Source organism: Scyliorhinus torazame, chromosome 7 (genome assembly GCF_047496885.1).
Source record: "Scyliorhinus torazame isolate Kashiwa2021f chromosome 7, sScyTor2.1, whole genome shotgun sequence".
In the NCBI taxonomy this organism is placed as follows: Eukaryota; Metazoa; Chordata; class Chondrichthyes; order Carcharhiniformes; family Scyliorhinidae; genus Scyliorhinus; species Scyliorhinus torazame.
The window spans coordinates 208,208,783-208,230,702 of NC_092713.1; the positions used below are offsets into that span (position 1 = coordinate 208,208,783).

Sequence of the window (21,920 nt, forward strand, 5' to 3'; positions counted from 1 at the left end):
GTTCAATCGAGACATTATGGAGGAAAACCTATTATTATCTGAAAAGGAAGAATGTGCAGGGTTACGGGGAAAAGGTAGAGAAGTGGCTTTAATTGAATTTCTTATTCGGAGAGCCTGCGCAGAAACGATGGATCTATGATTCTAAATGACCTCCTGCTGTGCTGTCAGAGTTCTGTGATTCTGATCAACATGGCAGGTGATTCAATTCTTTGAATCTTTACTTGCTTTTCAACCTTAGTTGTGGCTCAGGAACCCATGTGGATCAGTGGCTGACAGGGGGCCACATCTCCATGTTTTTCTGGGCCCCTTCAAACGGGGGAGCTCAACACTAAGTCTCCCTCCAGAAAAAGGAAGTGGGAGTAAAGCTGTATCGGGACATTTGACCTGTGTCTAAGCATTCACAGGTCCAGCTCCGTCCATACCCTACCCCCCCCACCCCCACCATCAGCCTCAAACACTAAAAAGAAAGCCCCATAAATTCTGGGGCAACATGTTGGATCAGGTGAAAGTCTGCTCAGAGGAAAATGACCCTGGGACAAGAGAAAATAAATCAACATATAATAATAATAATATAATGATAATATTTATTGTCACAAGTAGGCTTACATTAACACTGCAATGAAGTTACTGTGAACACCCCCTAGTCGCCACACAACGGTGCCTGTTCGGGTACACTGAGGGAGAAATCAGAATGTCCAATTCACCTAACAGCACGTCTTTCGGGACCTGTGGGAGGAAACCAGAGCATCCGGAGGAAAGCCATGCAGACACAGGGAGAACGTGCAGACTCCGCACAGATAGTGACCCAAGCCGGGAATCGAACCTGGACCCCTGGAGCTCTGAAGCAACAGTGCTAACCACTGTGCTACCGTGCTGCCAGCTGTGCCGCTAAGCTTGCCGCTTGCAGGTGACTGGAATATCCAGTTGACCTCCAACAATTGGCTTTAGTGGCCATTGGCTAGTTAAGTTAGAAAATAGTACCATTTGACTCTTCAAGCCTGCTCTGCATTCAGTATGATCATGGCTGACCCTCTATCTCAATACCATACTCCAGTGCTCTCCCCATACCCCTTAACACCTTTCAAATCTAGAAATCTATCCATTTCTTCTTAAATATATTCAGTGATTTGGCCTCCACAGCCTTCTGAGATAGAGAATTCCACAGGTTCACCACCCCTTGAGTGAAGAAACTTCTCCTCATCCTAAATGGCCTACCCTGTATCCTGGGACTGTGACCCCCCCTGTCCCCTGTTCTAGACCCTCTAACCAGAGGAAACAATATCCCTGTATCCAGTCTGTCCAGCCCTGTCAGAATTGCATACGTTTCGATTTGATCCCCTCTCATTCTTCTAAATTCCAGTGAATACAGAACCACTTGACCCCATCTCAACAATCCTGCCATCCCAGGAATCAGTCTGGTGAAAGTTCGCTGCACTCTCTCTCCAGCAAATATATCCTTTTTTAAGTAAGGAGACCAAGGGCACGATCTAAAAGCAGCGCGCCACGGTCAGCATGGCCGATAAAAGCCGGGAGACCCCATTCCTGGATTTACAACGCCTCGTAAAATCCAACACAATCTCATGAGATGTTGCGATGTAAAGTCTGCCGATTCTGGGCGGGATCACTTTTTGGCAAATCTGCATATTAGAGTGAGATACCTAGTCTCACTCTAATGTGCAGATTCCCAAGGTACCTGAGGCTTTTGGCTTCATCCCCTTTGCCTTGGAAACCTTGGGTGAGTGCTGTTTGACACTGGTTCGCACAAATGGGGAACAGATGGATTGACATTCGTGGGGGCCTCCCAGGGGATCAGAGGCCCCTAGCTGCTTACAGGTTGATGCCCTGGCACCAATAGTGCCTTGGCACTGCTGGTGCCACCGGTGTGCCAGCCAGGCACTGCCATGATGCCCAAGTAGCACTTCCAGCTGGCATGGGCACTACCAGGGTGTCAAATGTCATGATATGCCTTAAGCCCATAATGAGATACAGACAGACAGTGACAGACACCCAGTACAACCAATCAACACACAGGACAGAACACAACCAATCACCAGACAGAACACTAGAAGGTGGTTTCCCACTATAAAACACACGAGGCATCAACACTCTGCCTCTTTCCACTGGTGACAACTGTAGTGACAGTCAGGGTGTATATATCAGTTAGCACCTTCTACACGTGGCTCAGAGCTAGTCTGGTCTAGTTAGTTATAGTAAGCACGCTTAGATTAGTAGAGTGTCAAACCCACAGAGAACTGTGTGCACTGCTTAACAAGTTCAATGAAGCGTATTGACCTAACATCAAAGCTTGGAGTCTACTTTCAAGTACAACTGCATCCAGTTGCAGTCCGTGTTACCCCAGGGTGATTAACACAACATGGTACCAGTAGTCTACTATCTCTAAGTGGTTTACCTCGCGTGATTCCATGACGACCAGCAAGTGCCTTCCAGCGGCATGGAGAAGATCCAGGCCCTTCCACAGCTACGGATCTCCGGCAATCGCGGCGCCAACTGGTGGGCCTTCAAGCAAAGGTTTGTTCTCTACATTGAGGCCTCTGACCTCGAGGATGCGTCCGATACCAGAAAAATCACGCTGCTCCTATCAACTGCGGGGGATCCAAGCCATCCAGAATTTCAACTCGCTTAATTTTACCGACGGCCAGGACAAGACCAAATTCAAGACCGTTTTGGAGAAGTTCGGCAGTCACTGTGAAGTCGAAACAAACGAGAGCTTTGAGCGCAATATCTTCCAGCAACGCCTTCAGGGTAAGGATGAACCTTTCCAATCCTTTCTAACTCATCTCCGTATATTAGCGCAGTCCTGCAATTACGGTGCAAATGCTGATTCCATGATCAGGGATCAGATCGTGTTTGGGGTGCACTCCGATTCCTTGCGGGAGCAACTCCTCAAAATTAAGCACATGACCCTGCCAGTCGCAATCGAGACGTGTAACGTGAATGAACAGGCGAGAAATCGGTACTCCCGTTTCAAATCGGCAGAATACGAAAAACTTGCCTCCCACGAGGCAGAGAGTGTACAGGCCATCACCCGGATGCAGCGCCTCAGTATCGATGAAAGTGGCTATTTTGTTCACTTTTTATGCGGCCCCCCGCATGCACAACACGAACGGGAGAACGAAGTGGCCGAAAACCAAACTGCGCAGGTGCGAACGTCGGCTGACCGCACTGCACATGTGCGACAACACACGGAGCGTAATGACGTCAACGTCATGACATGCCCGAACTGCAGCACCGCCCACTTAAAGCGGCAATGCCCTGCAAAAGGTAGGCGATGTTTAAATTGCGGGAAGCCTGGTCATTATGCAGCCTTGCGCAGATCCTACTCAGGCCTGTTGCCACGCCTGTAATCCATGCACCACACCGAGTGCCGGCTCCTCTGAAGGAACGCCTAAAGGCACAGCTACAGGAGCTCCAAGACCAGGGCATCATCTCCAAAGTGACGGAACCGACTGACTGGGTCAGCTCGATGGTCTGTGTGAAGAAGCCTTCAGGAGAGTTGCGGATATGTATAGATCCCAAAGATCTTAACCAGAACATAATGCGGAAACACTACCCGATCCCAAAGCGGGAGGAACTGATCAGTGAGATGGCACGCGCCAAATTCTTCACGAAGTTAGATGAATCTCGTGGTTTCTGGCAGATACAACTGGATGAGTCCAGCAGGAAGCTCTGCACGTTCAACACACCATTTGGCAGGTACTGTTATAACCGTAAGCCGTTCAGTATTGTCTCAGCCTCTGAAATCTTCCACAGGATCATGGAGCAGATGATGGAGGGCATTGAGGTCGTGCATGTCTACGTAGATGATGTAATCATATGGTCCATGACCCCCGAGGAACACATATCTCGTCTCAAACAAGTCTTTCGACGTGTCCATGCAAACGGCCTCAAGCTGAACAAGGCCAAGTGCTCCTCTGGCATGTCAACCATCAAATTCTTGGGTGACCTGATATCCCAGCAGGGTGTGCAACCAGATTCGGACAAGGTCAAGGCCATTAACGCCATGACGACCCCGGAAGACAAGAAGGCAGTACTACGCTTCCTCGGAATGGTGAACTTCTTGGGAAAATTCATTACCAACTTGGCCTCACACACCACGGCTTTCAGGCATCTGGTGCAGAAGTCCACTGCATTCCAGTGGCTACCCACACATCAAGCAGAGTGGCTCGAGCTCAAAGCAAAGCTCACCACTGCTCCGGTACTAGCGTTTTTTGACCCGGGCAGGGAAACAAAAATCTCCACGGACGCAAGCCAGGATGGCATTGGTGCGGTGCTCCTCCAGAGGGATGACTCCTCGCCCTGGGATCTCGGTGCTTATGCGTCAAGGGCCATGACTCCTACTGAACAGAGGTACACCCAAATAGAAAAAGAGTGCCTGGGCCTCCTAACCAGCATTGAAAAGTTCCATGACTACGTCTACGGTCTACCAACATTCACAGTGGAGACTGACCATAGACCCCTGGTCCATATCATTCATAAGGACTTGAATGACATGACACCCAGGCTTCAGCACATTCTCCTTCGACTCCGAAGGTACGATTTTGAGTTAGTATACACATCAGGCAAGGAGCTGATAATTGCGGATGCCCTGTCCCGCTCCATCACCTCGCCCTGTGAACAGATTGACTTCATCCGCCAGATTGAGGCACAGGTACAGCTGTGTGCCAGCAACCTCCCGGCCTCAGATGAAAGAGTGATCAGCATGCGTGAAGAGACTGCCAAAGACTCCCTTCTGCAGCGTGTAATGCACCACCTTGCAAATGGCTGGCAAAAGGGCAATGCCCTCAGTTCTTCAATGTGAAGGATGACCTGACGGTCGTCGCGGGGATCCTCCTCAAGCTAGATCGTATCGTTATTCCTCACAGTCTGCAGAGCTTAGTGCTCAAAAAAATCCACGAGGAACACCGAGGTGTCGAAAAGTGTAGGCGCAGGGCCCGGCAGGCTGTCTATTGGCCTGGAATCAGCCAGGACATATCCAACATGGTCCTGAATTGTGCGACCTGCCAGTGTTTCCAGCCTGCTCCATCAAAAGAAACACTCCAGCAACACAAGAGCGTGACCTCTCCGTGGTCCAAGGTGGGAATCGACCTTTTTCACGCCAATGTGTGTGACTATGTGCTCATCATAGATTACTTCTCAAATTCCCCGGTAGTTGTGAAGCCCTAAGACCTCACATCAAGGACAGTCATCAAGGCCTGCAAGGAGACATTTGCCAGGCATGGTATTCCACTCACTGTCATGAGTGACAATGGTCCCTCCTTCCACAGCCAAGAGTGGTCCAATTTCGGCAAGTCGTATCAATTCAACCACATTACCTCAAGCCCACACTACCCGCAGTCCAACGGGAAGATTGAGAAAGGGGTCCATATAGTGAAGCAACTGCTCTGCAAGGCTGCGGACTCTGCTTCTGACTTCAACCTTGCGCTGTTGGCGTACAGGGCAACCCCTCTGTCCACCGGTATGTCTCTGGCTCAACTTCTCATGAATAGAGAACTGCGGATGACTGTTCCAGCCATACCCTTACCAAACCTGGATCACCTCCCAGTGCTGCAAAAGGTGCAGCAACTCAGAAACCGTCAAAAACTGACGTCCGATGCTCATGCTACCGATTTGCCTGTGCTATTGAACATAGAAAAATACAGCACAGAACAGGCCCTTCGGCCCATGATGTTGTGCCGAACGTTTCTCCTAGATTAAGAACAAATTAATCTACACCCTATCATTCTACCGTAATCCATGTACCTACCCAATAGCCGCTTGAAGGTCCCTAATGTTTCCGACTCAACTACTTCCTCAGGCAGTGCATTCCATGCCCCCACTCCTCTGACATCCCCCCTATATCTTCCACCATTCACCTTAAATCTATGTCCCCTTGTAATGGTTTGTTCCACCCAGGGAAAAAGTCTCTGATTGTCTACTCTATCTATTCCCCTGATCATCTTATAAACCTCAATCAAGTCGCCCCTCATCCTTCTCCGTTTTAATGAGAAAAGGCCTAGCACCCTCAACCTTTCCTTGTAAGACCTACTCTCCATTCCAGGCAACATCCTGGTAAATCTCCTTTGCACCTTTTCCAAAGCTTCCTAAAATGAGGCGACCAGAACTGCACACAGTACTCCAAATGTGGCCTTACCAAGGTTTTGTACAGCTGCATCATCACCTCACGGCTCTTAAATTCAATCCCTCTGCTAATGAAGGGTAGCACACCATAGGCCTTCTTCACAGCTCTATCCACTTGAGTGGCAACTTTCAAAGGTCTATGAACGTAGACCCCAAGATCTCTCTGCTCCTCCACATTGCCAAGAACCCTACCGTTAACCCTGTATTCCGCATTCATATTTGTCCTTCCAAAATGGACAACCTCACACTTTTCAGGGTTAAACTCCATCTGCCACTTCTCAGCCCAGCTCTGCATTCTATCTATGTCTCTTTGCAGCCGACAACAGCCCTCCTCACTATCCACAACACTACCAATCTTCGTATCGTCTGCAAATTTACTGATCCACCCTTCAACTCCCTCATCCAAGTCATTAATGAAAATCACAAACAGCAGAGGACCCAGAACTGATCCCTGCGGTACGCCACTGGTAACTGGGATCCAGGCTGAATATTTCGCTCTAGTCATTCTCATATTTCTCACATATGTGTGAAAGGCCTTGGGGTTTTCCTTGATCCTCCCCGCCAAAGATTCTTCATGCCCTCTCTTAGCTCTCCTAATCCCTTTCTTCAGTTCCCTCCTGGCTATCTTGTATCCCTCCAGCGCCCTGTCTGAACCTTGTTTCCTCAGCCTTACATAAGTATCCTTCTTCCTCTTAACAAGACATTCAACCTCTCTTGTCAACCATGGTTCCCTCACTCGACCATCTCTTCCCTGCCTGACAGGGACATACATATCAAGGACACGTAGTATTTGTTCCTTGAACAAGTTCCACATTACAATTGTGTCCTTCCCTAACAGCCTATGTTCCCAACTTATGCACTTTAGTTCTTGTCTGACAGCATCGTATTTACCCTTCCTCCAATTGTAAACCTTGCCCTGTTGCACGCACCTATCCCTCTATCGTGAAAGTCACAGAATTGTGGTCACTATCTCCAAAATGCTCCCCCACTAACAAATCTATCACTTGCCCTGGTTCATTACCAAGTACCAAATTCAATATGGCCTCCCCTGTGGTCGGATAACACATCATACTGTGTTAGAAAAGCTTCCTGGACACACTGCACAAACACCACCCCATCCAAACTATTTGATCTAAAGAGTTTCCACTTAATATTTGGGAAGTTGAAGTCTCCCATGACTACTACCCTGTGACTTCTGCACCTTTCCAAAATCTGTTTCCCAATCTGTTCCTCCACAACTCTGCTGCTATTGGGGGGCCTATAGAAAACTCCCAACAAGGTGACTGCTCCTTTCCTATTTCTGACTTCAACCCATACTACCTCAACAGGCAGATCCTCCTCGAACTGCCTTTCTGCAGCTGTTATACTATCTGTAATTAACAATGCAACCCCCCCTCAACCTCTTTTACCACCCTCCCTAATCTTATTGAAACATCTGTAACCAGGAACCTCCAACAACCATTTCTGCCCCTCTTCTATCCAAGTTTCCGTGATGGCCACCACATCATAATCCCAAGTACCGATCCATGCCTTAAGTTCACCGATCTTATTCCTGATGCTTCTTGCGTTGAAGTATACACACTTCAACCCATCTCCGTGCCTGCAAGTACTCTCCTTTGTCAGTGTTCCCTTCGCCACTGCCTCACTACACGCTTTGACATCCTGAACATCGGCTACCTTAGTTGCTAGACTACAAATCCGGTTCCCATTCCCCTGCCAAATTAGTTTAAACCCTCCTGAAGAGTAGTAGAAAACCTCCCTCCCAGGATATTGATGCCCCTCTGGTTCAGATGCAACCCGTCCTGCTTGTACAGGTCCCACCTTCCCCAGAATGTGCTCCAATTATCCTAACACTTGAAGCCCTCCCTCCTACGCCATTCCTGCAGCCATGTGTTCAACTGCACTCTCTCCCTATTCCTAGCCCCGCTATCACATGGCACCGGCAACAAACCAGAGATGACAACTCTGTCTGTCCTGGCTTTTAACTTCCAGCCTAACTCCCTAAATTCTTCTATTACATCCACACCCCTTTTCCTACCTACGTCGTTGGTACCAATGTGTACCACGACTTCTGGCTGCTCCCCCTCCCCCTTAAGGATCCTGAAGACACAATCCGAGACATCCCTGGCCCTGGCACCCGAGAGGCAACATACCTTCCGGGAGCTTCGCTCGCGACTACAGAATTTCTTATCTATTCCCTTAACCATTGAGTCTCCTATCACTATTGCTTTTCTATTCTCCCCCCTTCCTTTCTGAGCCACAGAGCCAGACTCAGTGCCAGCGACCTGGCCGCTATGGCCTTCACCCGGTAGGTCATCCCCCCCAACAGCATCCAAAATGGTATACTTGTTTTGAAAGGGAATGGCCATGAGGGATCCCTGCATTGTCTGCCTGTTTGTTTTCTTTCCCCTGTCTGTAATGCAGCTACTCTTGTCCTGTACCTTGAGTGTGGTTACCTCCCTGTAACTCTTGTCTTTTATCCCTTCTGCCTCCCGGGTGGTCCGAAGTTCATCCAGCTCCAGCTCCAGTTCCCTAACACGGTCTCTGAGGAGCTGGACTTGAGTGCACTTCCCGCAGGTATAGTCAGCGGGGACACCGGGCGTATCCCTCACCACCCACATCCTACAGGAGGAGCATGCAACTGCCCTAGCCTCCATCCCCTCTTACCTTACAGAATATAGCTGCCCTGTGGACCAACTGGAACTCCACCCTCCGACTCTGCTCCCAGTCAGCTGCACTCTCTGTAAACTCCCGACTCCCTTCACGCTCTTTCAGGAAATGTAGGAAATGAAATGAAAGGAGCACCTTACTCCTTCCTCACCTAATTCCCTCAGTCACCAAACTCTCACTATAGCACTCAAATGCAACCAAATTCAGCACTCAGTGCAAACAAAGTCTGCACTGTAGCTGGCTCACTTTTATACTGTGAATCTAGCCTCTGAAAACTGGCCTAATCCAATTAACTAATTAACAAACTCCAGCTGCAAGTAGACCCTTTGTTTGAAGCTGATTGAAAATTCACCTTCTTCTAAACCAAACAGCAACTTTTAACTTAATTAACTAAATAAAAGAAAGACTAAACTTTAGATAAAAATGAACCCTTATTATCCCTCAGTCACCAATCTCTCACTATAGCACTCAAATGCACCCAAATTCAGCACTCAATGCAAACTATCTCCAGAAGATGCTGTTGTGTTATTCACCCTGGGGTAACACGGACTGCAACTGGGTGCAGTTGTACTTGAAAGTAGATTATCATAGAATTTACAGTGCAGAAGGAGGCCACTCGGCCCTTCGAGCCCGCACCGGCTCTTGGAAAGAGCACCCCACCCAAGGTCAACACCCCAGCCCCATCCCCACAACCCAGTAACCCCACCCAACACTGAGGGCAATTTTGTTGTTATTGTCATGGCCAATCCACCTAACCTGCACATTTTTGGACTGTGGGAGGAAACCGGAGCACCCGGAGGAAACCCATGCACACACGGGGAGGATCTGCAGACTCCGCACAGACAGTGACCCAAGCCAGAATCGAACCTGGGACCCTGGAGTTGTGAACAATTGTGCTATCCACAATGCTACCGTGCTACCCCTAAATTTAGAATATCCAATTCATTTTTTCCAATTAAGGGGCAATTTAACGTGGCCAATCCACCTACCCTGCACATCTTTGGGTTGTGGGGGCGAAACCCACGCAAATACGGGGAGAACATGCAAATTCCACACAGACAGTGAACCAGAGCCGGGATCGAACCTGGGACCTCGGCGCTGTGAGGCAACAGGGCCAACCCACTGCGCCACTGTGCTGCCCTGGTAGTTCAATACGCTCTATTGAACTTTAAAGAAGTGCACACAGTTTGCTGTGCGTTTGACACTCTACTAATCTAAGCGTGCTTGCTATAATTAACTAGACCAGACTAGCTCTGAGCCACGTGTAGAAGGTGCTAACTGATATATACACCCAGACTGTCACTACAGTTGTCACCAGTGGAAAGAGGCAGAGTGCTGATGCCTCGTGTGTTTTATAGTGGGAGATCACCTTCTAGTGTTCTGCCTGGTGATTGGTTGTGTTCTGTCCTGTGTGTTGATTGGCTAAACTGGGTGTCTGTCACTGCTGTCTGTATCTCATTATATGCATGAGTGCATATCATGACATCTCCCCTTTTAAAAAAAAATGTGTTGGTTGCTTGGAGCATATGCGACTGTATTTACATGTAGAACTATTTACATTAAATGGCGAGTGGATGAATATATACATAAGAGGTGTCTAGCATGCAGATACAGAACAAAATTTACAAGATAAAATGTCTATAAGTCCAATCTTTGGGGCTTGCGTCGGATCCTTGTCGACTGTCTGAGAGGTGGAGGTGGGGACGTCGGCGCCTTGACAAGGCGGGATTGCAGCCAGATTGGTGGCCTCGTGGTGCGAGGTGTCCGGAGGAGGCATAACAACATCTGGAAAAGTAAGATTTGCTCGTGGGCAGGCAACTCTGAGCAGTGCCCTTCTGTTGCACCTGACAATGGAGCCATCAGCCATACGACCTACAAACGATCTGGGAGCAGCCTGTCGAACAACAACAGCTGGAGCTGACCAGCCTCCATCAGGTAGCTTAATCCGGACAGCATCTTCCGGAGATAGCACAGGCAAATCGGTAGCATGAGCATCATACGTCAGCTTTTGCCGGTTCCTGAGTTGCTGCACCTTTTGCAGCACTGGGAGGTGATCCAGGTCTGGTAAGTGTATGGTTGGAACAGTCGTTCGCAGGTCTCTATTCATGAGGAGTTGAGCCGGAGACATACCGGTGGACAGAGGGGTTGCCCTGTACGCCAACAGCGCAAGGTTGAAGTCAGAAGTAGAGTCATCAGCCTTGCGGAGCAGTTGCTTCACTATATGGACCCCTTTCTCGACCTTCCTGTTGGACTGCGGGTAATGTGGACTTGAGGTAACGTGGTTGAATTGGTATGACTTGGCGAAATTGGACCACTCTTGGCTGTGAAAGCAGAGACCATTGTCACTCATGACAGTGAGTGGAAGGGACTTCCGGTGGGGTGGGCGAGCAGGGCGGCCGCAAAAAAAAAGAGCTCCCGCCGGTGGCCGCGATTCGCGGCAATATCGGGGAAATCCCCGAGACCCCACGCACCCCCCGACTATCGTCGGCCTTTGGGGCTGCCACGAGCAGCCAGCGGGGCCGGTTTAAAAGCCGGCGGAGAACCCCGCGCGGGTGTCGGGCGGCGGAGGCTGAGGCGCTGGGCCCGGCAGGTCGGAGCTGCGGGGGCGGAGCTACGAGGAGGTCGTGGCGGCAGGCCCGAGCGCCATGTAGGGAGGCTGCTCCACGTCGGATGGCTCCCACCTAGGAAGAAGAAGGTTGAAGCCTGGTCCCAGGTGAATGTAGAGGAGAAAGAAAGAAGATTCATGGAAGTTTGGTAAAAGTTTTTTTTTCTCAAAAAAGAAGAATGTCAGATTGATGAAGGGCAGGAGGGTGAAGGGGGAGAGAGGAGAAAGGAAAGAAGATAAAAAATAATAAGCCGCTAAAAGATGCGAAAAGCAGTGTATGTTAGTATGTATTGGGGGTCATGTGGGACTGGAAGCCCTAGTGTCATTGGCTGACAGATCCCGGGTCCTGGTTGGCCGTTGACCTCAAGCTCCGCCCTGAAGGCGAAGTATAAGAAGCCGGTGCCTTCCCCCGCAGGGCAGTTTACTATCGAGCTGCTGGGGAACAGACACGCTTAATAAAGCCTCATCGACTTCACTATATTCGTCTCATGGAGTCTTTGTGCGCTACAATTTATTAAGCGTGCCTAAAAAGGACTATGGAGCTCAGGATCATTCCAGAATGCCTGAGGATCAGCCCCCACGCAGTGAATGCGGCAGCAGCCTTCAAACACTGGCAGACTTGCTTCGAGGCCTACCTCAGACCGACAACCGGCCGGGTCTCAGACGAACAAAAACTGCAGGTCCTGCACTCGAGGGTGAGCACGGAGATTTTCACCCTCATTGAAGACACCCGCGATTTCCAGACGGCGTTCACAGCACTGAGAAGTCTCTACGTTCGCCCAGTTAACCAAATCTACGCTCGCTACCAGCTCGCGACGAGACGGCAAGCTCCCGGAGAATCGATGGACGAGTTCTACGCCGCGCTACCCGCGCCTGCGGCCCCGACCGCGCGGCAGGCCATTGGGCCCCGTACGTACCCGTCGCGGCAAACCCCCCCCCCCCGCACACCCTACAGGCTTGCGCAGTCCAAACGCCGAGTCGCACCGGGGGCGCCCGCTGTTATTTCTGCGGCCAGGCGAAGCACCCCCGACAGCGCTGCCCGGCCCGCGCAGCCATCTGCAAAAGCTGCGGGAAAAAGGGCCACTATGCGGTGGTGTGCCGATCCCGCGGGGTCGCCGCCGTCCCGGGGCCACAGGGAGCCCTACAGGCAGTCTATGCCTCCCAACTCCCCAGCACGCCATGTGCGACCCGCAGGCGCAGCCGCTCTGGGTCCCGACCACCGCGGCCCCGGGAGAACTGGGAGCCCTGCACGCCGCCTACGCTCCCCAACCCCCCTCCCCGCAGTCCATGTACGACCCGCCGCCGGCGCTCCCGATTTGGGTGCCGGCCAACACTCTCCACAGAGAGGAAGGGGTCTTTCGCGTCCCGAACGCCGCTACACAGTGTCAAAGAAAGGAGGAAACGCAGGTTCGCCGCCGAAGGAGAAGACGAGCAAAAGCAAAAGTGTTGACAGGATGGCGGAAGCCGAACTGCAAGGCGGGACCGCACTACTTACGGTGGAGAAGATGACCGAGGTGATGGTGGTGGAGCTGGAAAAACGTTTGGTGAGGCACATGGAGATCCTGAGGAAAGAGATGGTGGTCGTGGTGCGGTCATTGTTGGAGGAGGCAATCGGCCCGATCAGGGTGGAGGTGGCAAAGGCATTGGCCGAGGTGAGAGAGCAGGGCGAGAAGATGAAGGAGGTGGAGGAGGCCGTGACACGACACAGCGACCAGGTCACCTCGATGGGAGAGGAGCTGCGGAGGGTGGTGGAGGTTAACAGAGGGCTCCGAGCAAAGCTGGAAAACTTAGAAAACCGCTCAAGGTGGCACAATTTGAGAATTGTGGGCTTGCCCGAAGGGACAGAGGGCCCAAGGCCAATGCAATACTTCGCTAAGAAGTTGGCAGAGCGGATTGGGGCAGGGTGAGAGCCCCACCCTGTACGAGCTAGACCGAGCTCATCGGTCATTAAGGCCGAAGCCCAAAGTGAACGAGCCGCCAAGGGCAGTAATTATCTGTTTCCATAAGTTTTGCATGAAGGAGAAAGTATTAAGCTGGGCGAAGCAGAAGCGTGAGGTGCTGTGGGATGGTACTGCGGTTCGGATCTACCAGGACTGGACGGTGGAGTTGGCAAAAAGACGAGCGGCGTTTGGGCGAGTGAAGGCGTCTTTGTGCAAGAAGGGGGTGCGATTTGGTGTGAAGTTGAGAGTAACATATAAAGCCAAAGACTTTTATTTTGAGACAGCGGAGGCGGCTGAGGCGTTCGTGAGGGCAGAAGGTTTGGGACAGACGTGAAGAGCGGATTCGGAAGAAAGACTGTGGACTGTGTTTGAGCGGCTGGAAAATGTACAAATGTTACAACTTTCTTTTTACTGATTTGTATTGAAATTTGAAATTTACTTCTCTTTGCATTGTTACAGAGTTCAAGTTAATGGCGTTCTGTGTTGCGACGGTTAAATGTTATGTTAGTGAATTGTAGGGGTTGGATTGTTGGGTTTGTTTTGGTGTTTCTTTCTCTGGGACTGGGCGGAAGGGGGCGAGATGTATTGGCGGGGGGCAGCCACCCGCGCTAGCTAACTAGAGTCAGTTAGTGAACGGGGGTGAGGTGAGAGGAAGACTGCGGACGTTGGAGCCTGGATAGCAGGCTTCAATGGGCCTACGAGGCGAGCAAGAGGGGGTGGAGGGAGGGATGTTGGGGGATGTTTTTGTAGGGGGGGTTCTTGGGAGGGGGGGAAGGGGTTCGATGTTAACAATGGACATGGGGCGGGTCAGGCTTATGGGGCAGGGCCCGGTGGTATGGTGATGGTGGATAAGAAAGGTGGGGGGGGGGGGTGAGAGACCCCCAGTAAGGATAATCAAGTGGAACGTGAGAGGGCTAGGAGGTCCGGTCAAGAGGTCAAGGGTGCTTGCACATCTTAAAAGTTTGAAAGCCGATGTAGCAATGCTGCAGGAGACTCACTTGAGGGTGAAGGACCAGGTGAGACTTAAAAAGGGCTGCGTTAGCCAAGTGTTTCACTAGGGATTTGATGGAAGGGCTCGAGGGGTAGCGGTGCTGGTCAGCAAAAGTGTACGCTTCCAGATGGAGAAGGTGGTGGCAGATCAGGGGGTTAGATATGTGATTGTGTCAAGGGCATTGGAGGGGAGATTAGTGGTGCTGTTAAGTGTATACGGTCCCAATTGGGACGATGTGGGATTCGCGAGGAAGGTGTTTGGGGCTATTCCCAACTTGGATACGCATGAGCTGATTGTGGGGGGGGACTGGAACTTGGTGCAGGAGCCAAGGTTGGACAGATCATGGCCGCGCTCGCTGGTCCCATCAGGGGGGGCAAAGGCGCTGGCTGGGCTAATGGTGGAAATGGGAGGGGTGGACCCTTGGAGGTTCCTGCACCCAAGGGAACGGGAGTATTCGTTTTTCTCAGCGGTCCATAAGGTATACTCGCGGATTGACTTTTTTGTGGTGGGGAAGGCTTTGCTGGCTGGAGTCAAGGGGTCGGAATACTCTGCAATTGCAGTGTCAGATCACGCTCCACATTGGGTGGATATGGTGCTGGAGAAGGGGGCAGCGCAGAGACCGGGGTGGAAACTGGATGTGGGGCTTTTGGGGAACCAAGTATTCTGTGAGAAAATTGAAAACGTAATTAAGGATTATGTAGGTTTCAATTGTACGGGTGAGGTGTCGAAGGCAGTCGTCTGGGAGGCTCTAGAGGCGGTGGTGAGAGGTGAGGTAATTTTGTTTAAGGCTAGGGTGGATAAGGAGGAGAGGTTGGAGCGGCAGAGGGTAATAGATGAGATGTTGGAGGTAGATAGGAGGTATGCAGAGGATGGGGACCCGGCGAAGCTGGAAAAGAGGAAGGAACTACAAGCGAGCTTTGACCGACTGTCCACCAGGAAGGCAGTGCGCCAACTGAGACGAGCAAGGGGTGCAGTTTATGAACATGGAGATAAGGCCGCGATTCCTGTTTATTTTTCAATGCCTACCGATTTTCCTGCCAAAGTCTTTTTTCAGGGAGATTGAGGGAAGGATTACCTCATTCATATGGGGAGGGAAGGTGGCCAGAGTGATGTTAGCAGGTCAGCTCCGGAGGGAGGCAGCGGCAAGGGAAATTCTTCAGGTGAAGGATAGGGCAGGAAAGCCAGTGCTGATTAACAAGGTTTTTGAGGAGTTTTATGAGAGGTTGTACAAGTCAGAGCCACTCGGAGGAGACCGTGAGATGCAGGAATTTCTCGATGGGTTGGAGTACCCGAGGCTAGGGGAGGGGGACAGGGCTACATTAGAAGGAGCAATAGTGGAGCAGGAGATAAAGGATGCGATTGGGAGGATGCAGTCGGGGAAGGTGGCAGGGCCGGATGGGTTTCCAGTGGAATTATTATTTAAGGATAGGTTGGCACCCCTGATGGTGGGGATGTTTGAGGAGGCGATAGGGAAGGGGGTGTTGCCGCAAACCTTGGGGCAGGCATCGATTTCCCTGTTACTAAAAAAAGATAAGGATCCAACAGAGTGTGGATCGTATCGGCCCATATCACTTCTGAATGTGGACGTAAAAGTGTTGGCGAAGGTACTGGCGGGTAGGCTGGAGGAGTACCTTCCGAAGGTAATAGGGGAGGATCAGACGGGGTTCATGAAAGGGAGGCAGCTGTTTACGAACATTAGGAGGGTTTTGAACGTTGTTATGGCACCGGCGGAAAGAAAGGAAACAGATGTAGTTGTGGCATTGGACGCCGAGAAGGCGTTTGATCGGGTAGAATGGGGGTACCTGATGACAATGCTGGAGCGGTTTGGGATTGGACCAAGGTTTGTGAACTGGGTAAAGCTATTATATAAGGAGCCGAAGGCGAGTGTCCGCACAAATAATATCAGTTCGAGATATTTCTCTCTCCACCGTGGGATGAGACAGGGATGTCCTGCTGTTTGCACTTGCGATTGAGCCGCTGGCCATCGCATTGAGAAGTTCGGGAGCATGGAAAGGAATAGTGTGGGGGGGGGGGGATAGAGCATAGGGTGTCCTTGTGTGCCGACGACTTGCTGCTGTATGTGTCGGAGCAGAGTGCGTCGATACGAGGAATATTGGAGCTACTGCGGGTATTTGGGTCTTTCTCGGGGTACAAGTTGAACCTGGAGAAGAATGAGTACTTTGTGGTGTCTCGGCCGGGGGTGGGGGCAGGGGTGGGGGGGGCTGCCATTCCGTAGAGCAGGGACTCATTTTAGGTATCTGGGGGTGCAGGTTGCCGGGTGTGGGGGAGGCTTCGCAGGTACAACATCATTAGTTTGGTGGGGAGAGTGAAAGCCGATCTGGCAAGGTGGGACGGCCTTCCTCTGTCACTGGCGGGTCGGGTACAGGCGGTTAAAATGAATGTGTTGCCGCGATTCCTGTTTATTTTTCAATGCCTACCAATTTTCCTGCCAAAGTCTTTTTTCAGGGAGATTGAGGGAAGGATTACCTCATTCATATGGGGAGGGAAGGTGGCCAGAGTGAGAAAGGTGCTGCTACAGAGGGGAAGGCAGGCAGGGGGTTTGGGTCTCCCGAACCTGTTGTACTACTACTGGGCGGCGAATGTGGAGAAAGTGCGGAGCTGGGTCAGAGGGGTGGATTCTCAGTGGGTCAGATTGGAGGAGAGTTTGTGCAGGGGGTCGGGGCTGAAGGCACTTGCAACAGCGCCGCTCCCGATAGCTCCGGGGAAATATTCAGGGAGTCCGGTAATAATAACTTCATTGAAAATCTGGAGGCAGTTTCGCCAACACTTCGGGTTGGGTTTAGGGTCAAGGGAAATGCCGATTCGGGGGAACCACAGATTTGAGCCAGGGAGGTGGGATGGAAGTTTTCGGAAATGGGAAGAGATGGGGATTAAGACGCTAAAAGATTTGTTTCTTCAGGGTCGGTTTGCAGGATTGAGGGAGCTGGAAGCGAAGTATGGGCTGGAGCAGGGAGAAGTGTTTAGGTACATGCAGGTTCGGGATTTTGCCAGGAAGGAGATACAGAGCTTCCCAGAGGAACCGGCCTCCACATTGCTGGAGGAGGTGTTGACGACAAGGGGACTGGAGAAGGGGGCAGTGTCAGCGGTGTACGGAGCTATTCTGGAAGAGGATAAGGCACCACTGGAAGGGATCAAAGCAAAGTGGAAGGAAGAGCTGGGAGAGGTTATAGAGGAGGGGGTCTGGTGTGAGGTGCTCCGGAGAGTGAACGCCTCCACCCCATGTGCGAGGTTGGGGCTGATACAGCTGAAGGTGGTATACAGAGCGCACCTCACGACGGAGAGGATGAGCCGATTTCTTGAAGGAGTAGAGGATGTGTGTGAGCGTTGTTGGGGGGGGGCCCGCGAATCACGTTCATATGTTTTGGTCCTGTCCAAAGCTAGGGGAGTACTGGAAGGAGGTGTTTAGGGTAATTTCCACGGTGGTGCGTGTGATACTGGACCCGGGTCCCCAGGAGGCCATATTCGGGGGGTCGGACCAGCCAGGGTTGGAAACGGGAGCGGAGGCAGATATCATAGCCTTCGCCTCGTTGATCGCCCGAAGGCGGATCCTGCTGGGATGGAGAGCAGCCTCTCCACCCTGTGTCCTGGCGTGGCGGGGGGACCTGTTGGAATACTTCACCCTTGAGAAGGTTAAGTTCGAACTGAGGGGAAGCTCGGAGGGGTTCTACAAGTCATGGGCACTATTTATTATGCACTTTCAAGAACTGGATAACATTGAACATTAGTTGGGGGGATGGGTGGGAGGTGGGGTGGGGGGGAGGGGGGCTGTGTAGATTAAGGGTGACTATGGGTAATCCCTGATTGCTTTTTGTCATTTGTTTATGTAAACATGTGGGCTGAGGTTTGGGGGTTGGTGGGCGGATGGGATCGTTGTTGTTATGGGGATTGACATATCTTGCTGATTATTATTTATTGTTGATGGATGTAAATGTGGGAGAAAATGTGAAAAAGGAGGAGAATAATTTTTTTTTTAAAAAAATGACAGTGAGTGGAATACCATGCCTGGCAAATGTCTCCTTGCAGGCCTTGATGACTGTCCTTGATGTGAGGTCTAACAGCTTCACAACTTCCGGGTAATTTGAGAAGTAATCTATGATGAGCACATAGTCATGCCATTGACGTGAAAAAGGTTGATTCCCACCTTGAACCACGGAGAGGTCATGATCTCGTGTTGCTGGAGGGTTTCTTTTGCCTGAGCAGGCTGGAATCGCTGGCAGGTCGCACAATTGAGGACCATGTTGGAAATGTCCTTGTTGATTCCAGGCCAATAGACAGCCTGCCGGGCCCTGCGTCTACACTTTTCGACACCTAGGTGGCCCTCGTGGATTTGTTTGAGCACTAAGCTCTGCAGACTGTGAGGAATAACGGTACGATCTTGCTTGAGGAGGATCCCCTCGACGACTGTCAGGTCGTCCTTCACATTAAGGAACTGAGGGCATTGCCCTTTTGCCAGCCATTTGCAAGGTGGTGCATTACACGCTGTAGAAGAGGGTCTTTGGCGGTCTCTTCACGAATGCGGATCACTCTTTCATCTGAGGCCGGGAGGTTGCTGGCACACAGCTGCACCTGTGCCTCAATCTGGTGGATGAAGTCAATCTGTTCACAGGGCGAGGTGATGGAGCGGGACAGGGCATCTGCAATTATCAGCTCCCTGCCTGATGTGTATACTAACTCAAAATCGTACCTTCGGAGTCGAAGGAGAATGCGCTGAAGCCTGGGCATCATGTCATTCAAGTCCTTATGAATGATATGGACCAGGGGTCTGTGGTCAGTCTCTACTGTGAATGTTGGTAGACCGTAGACGTAGTCATGGAACTTTACAATGCTGGTTGGGAGGCCCAGGCACTCTTTTTCTATCTTGGCGTACCTCTGTTCAGTAGGAGTCATGGCCCTTGACGCATAAGCAACTGGAGCTCAGGGCGAGGGGCCATCCCTCTGGAGGAGCACAGCGCCAATGCCGTCCTGGCTTGCGTCCGTGGAGATTTTTGTTTCCCTGTCCGGGTCAAAAAACGCTAGTACCGGAGCAGTGGTGAGCTTTGCTTTCAGCTCGAGCCACTCTGCTTGATGTGTGGGTAGCCACTGGAATGTAGTGGACTTCTTCACCAGATGACTGAGAGCCATGGTGTGTGAGGCCATGTTGGGAATTAACTTTCCCAAAACGTTCACCATTCCGAGGAAGCGTAGTAATGCCTTCTTGTCTTCCGGGGTCTTCATGGCGTTAATGGCCTTGACCTTGTCCGAATCTGGTTGCACACCCTGCTGGGATATCAGGTCACCCAAGAACTTGATGGATGACATGCCAAAGGAGCACTTGGCCTTGTTCAGCTTGAGGCCGTTTGCATGGACACATCGAAAGACTTGTTTGAGACGAGATATGTGTTCCTCGGGGGTCATGGACCATATGATTACATCATCTACGTAGACATGCACTCCCTCAATGCCCTCCATCATCTGCTCCATGATCCTGTGGAAGATTTCAGAGGCTGAGACAATACCGAACGGCATACGGTTATAACAGTACCTGCCAAATGGTGTGTTGAACGTGCAGAGCTTCCTGCTGGACTTGTCCAGTTGTATCTGCCGGAAACCACGCGATGCATCTAGCTTCGTGAAGAATATGGCATGTGCCATCTCACTGGTCAGTTCCTCTCGCTTCGGGATCGGGTAGTGTTCCCGCATTATGTTCTGGTTAAGATCTTTGGGATCTATGCATATCCGCAACTCTCCTGAGGGCTTCTTCACACAGACCATCGAGCTGACCCAGGCAATCGGTTCCGTCACTTTGGAGATGATGCCCTGGTCTTGGAGCTCCTGGAGCGGTGCCTTTTCACGTTCCTTCAGAGGAGCCGGCACCCGGCGTGGTGCATGGATTACAGGCGTTGCATCAGGCCTGAGTAGGATCTTATAGCAGTATGGCAGAGTGCCCATTCCATCAAACACATCCAGATATTGAGCAAGGATGTCATCAATGCCAGCCTGAAGATCCACATTGGAAGAAGACATGGCATGGACTCGCTGTACGAGGTTGAGAAGCTTGCATGCATGGGCACCAAGCAGGGATGCCTTATCAGGCGTGACGATTTCGAATCGCAGTGTGACATTGGTGGTCTTGTTGGAGACGAATAGATGACAAGATCCTAGTGCAGTTATGGCATTGCCATTATTATCGAGGTGCTGGCAGGCTGGCGGAAGAATTGTGGGATGCTTTTTAATGCGGTCAAAATCAGCTTGAGAGATGAGATTGGCAGACGCACCAGTGTCCAGCTTGAACTGGATGTTGCATTGATTTACGTGTATGACAGCACGCCATTCGTCCACGGAATCCACATTGAGGATAGATAGGTGTCTTGCTGACTTTGAGGAGGCAAACTCACATGTAGTGATGATGCCCACACGATAGGGGGACTCCAGGCAGTCGTCCCCTGGATCCTTAGTGCTACCAGGATCAGAATCCAGTAGACCTTGCTGTACACATCGTTGGAATTGGGATCGCTGGCCCTTGACTGGTGGTGCAGACCTGTACAAGGCTGCATAATGTCCAGGCTTCCCACAATTTAAACATCGTCTGCCTTTTGCAGGGCATTGCCGCTTTAAGTGGGCGGTGCCGCAATTCGGGCACGTCATGACGTTGACGTTGTTACGCTCCGTGTGTCGTCGCACATGCGCAGTGCGGTCAGCCGATGTTCGCACCTGCGCAGTTTGGTTTGCGGCCGCTTCGTTCTCCCGTTCGTGTTGCGCATGCGTGGGGCCCCGGGAAAAGCGCACAAAATGGCCACTTTCATCGATATTGAGGCGCTGCATCCGGGCAATAACCTGTACACTCTGCCTCGTGGGAGGCACGTTTTTCGTATTCTGCCGATTTGAAACGGGAGTACAGATTTTTCGCATACTCATGCACTATACACGTCTCGATTGCGACTGGCAGGGTCATGTGCTTAATTTTGAGGAGCTGCTCCCGCAAGGAATCAGAGTGCACCCCAAACATGACTGATTCCTGATGATGGAATCAGCGGTTGCACCATAATTGCAGGACTGCGCTAATATACCGGGCGAGATTCTCCGACCCCCCACCGGGTCGGAGAATCGCCGTGGGCCGTCGTGAATTCCGCCCCCGCCGCCCGCCGAATTCTCCGAAGGGAGAAAAGTCGGCGGGGCGTCAATCGCGCCGCACACCTCGGGGAATGGCACGGGTGGGCGCGAGGCAATGGATTTCGGGGCTGCTGATATTCTCCCGTCTGGATGGGCTGAAGTCCCGCCAACGTGACCATGGGTCACGTCGGAGTAAATCAAAACAGCTTTAAATCGGCGTCAACCAGTGCTCAAGGTTGACGCCGACCAGCGTGGAGGTGGGTGACGGCCTGGGGGGTTGGCCGCTGGAGAGGTGATGGCGTGGTCGCAGTCTGTATGTGTGGGGGAGAGGTGTGTGTCGGGTTGTGTGTGTGTGTGTGTGTGTGCGGCGGAGGGGGTGGGGGCTTAGAGTGGGGTGGGCTCCGGGGGAGTGCCAGGAGGGGGATGAGTGCCGGGGACGGAAGGATGACTGCCGGGGAGGGGGACG

The 21,920-nt window shown here is 51.6% G+C and overlaps 1 protein-coding gene across 1 annotated transcript in view; it reads left to right on the forward strand.

Moving 5' to 3' along the window:
* Positions 1 to 21,920, forward strand: part of LOC140427435 (homeodomain-interacting protein kinase 4-like) — a 71,568-nt gene that overhangs the window by 15,822 nt on the left and 33,826 nt on the right. The gene's annotated exons all lie outside the window — the stretch shown is intronic.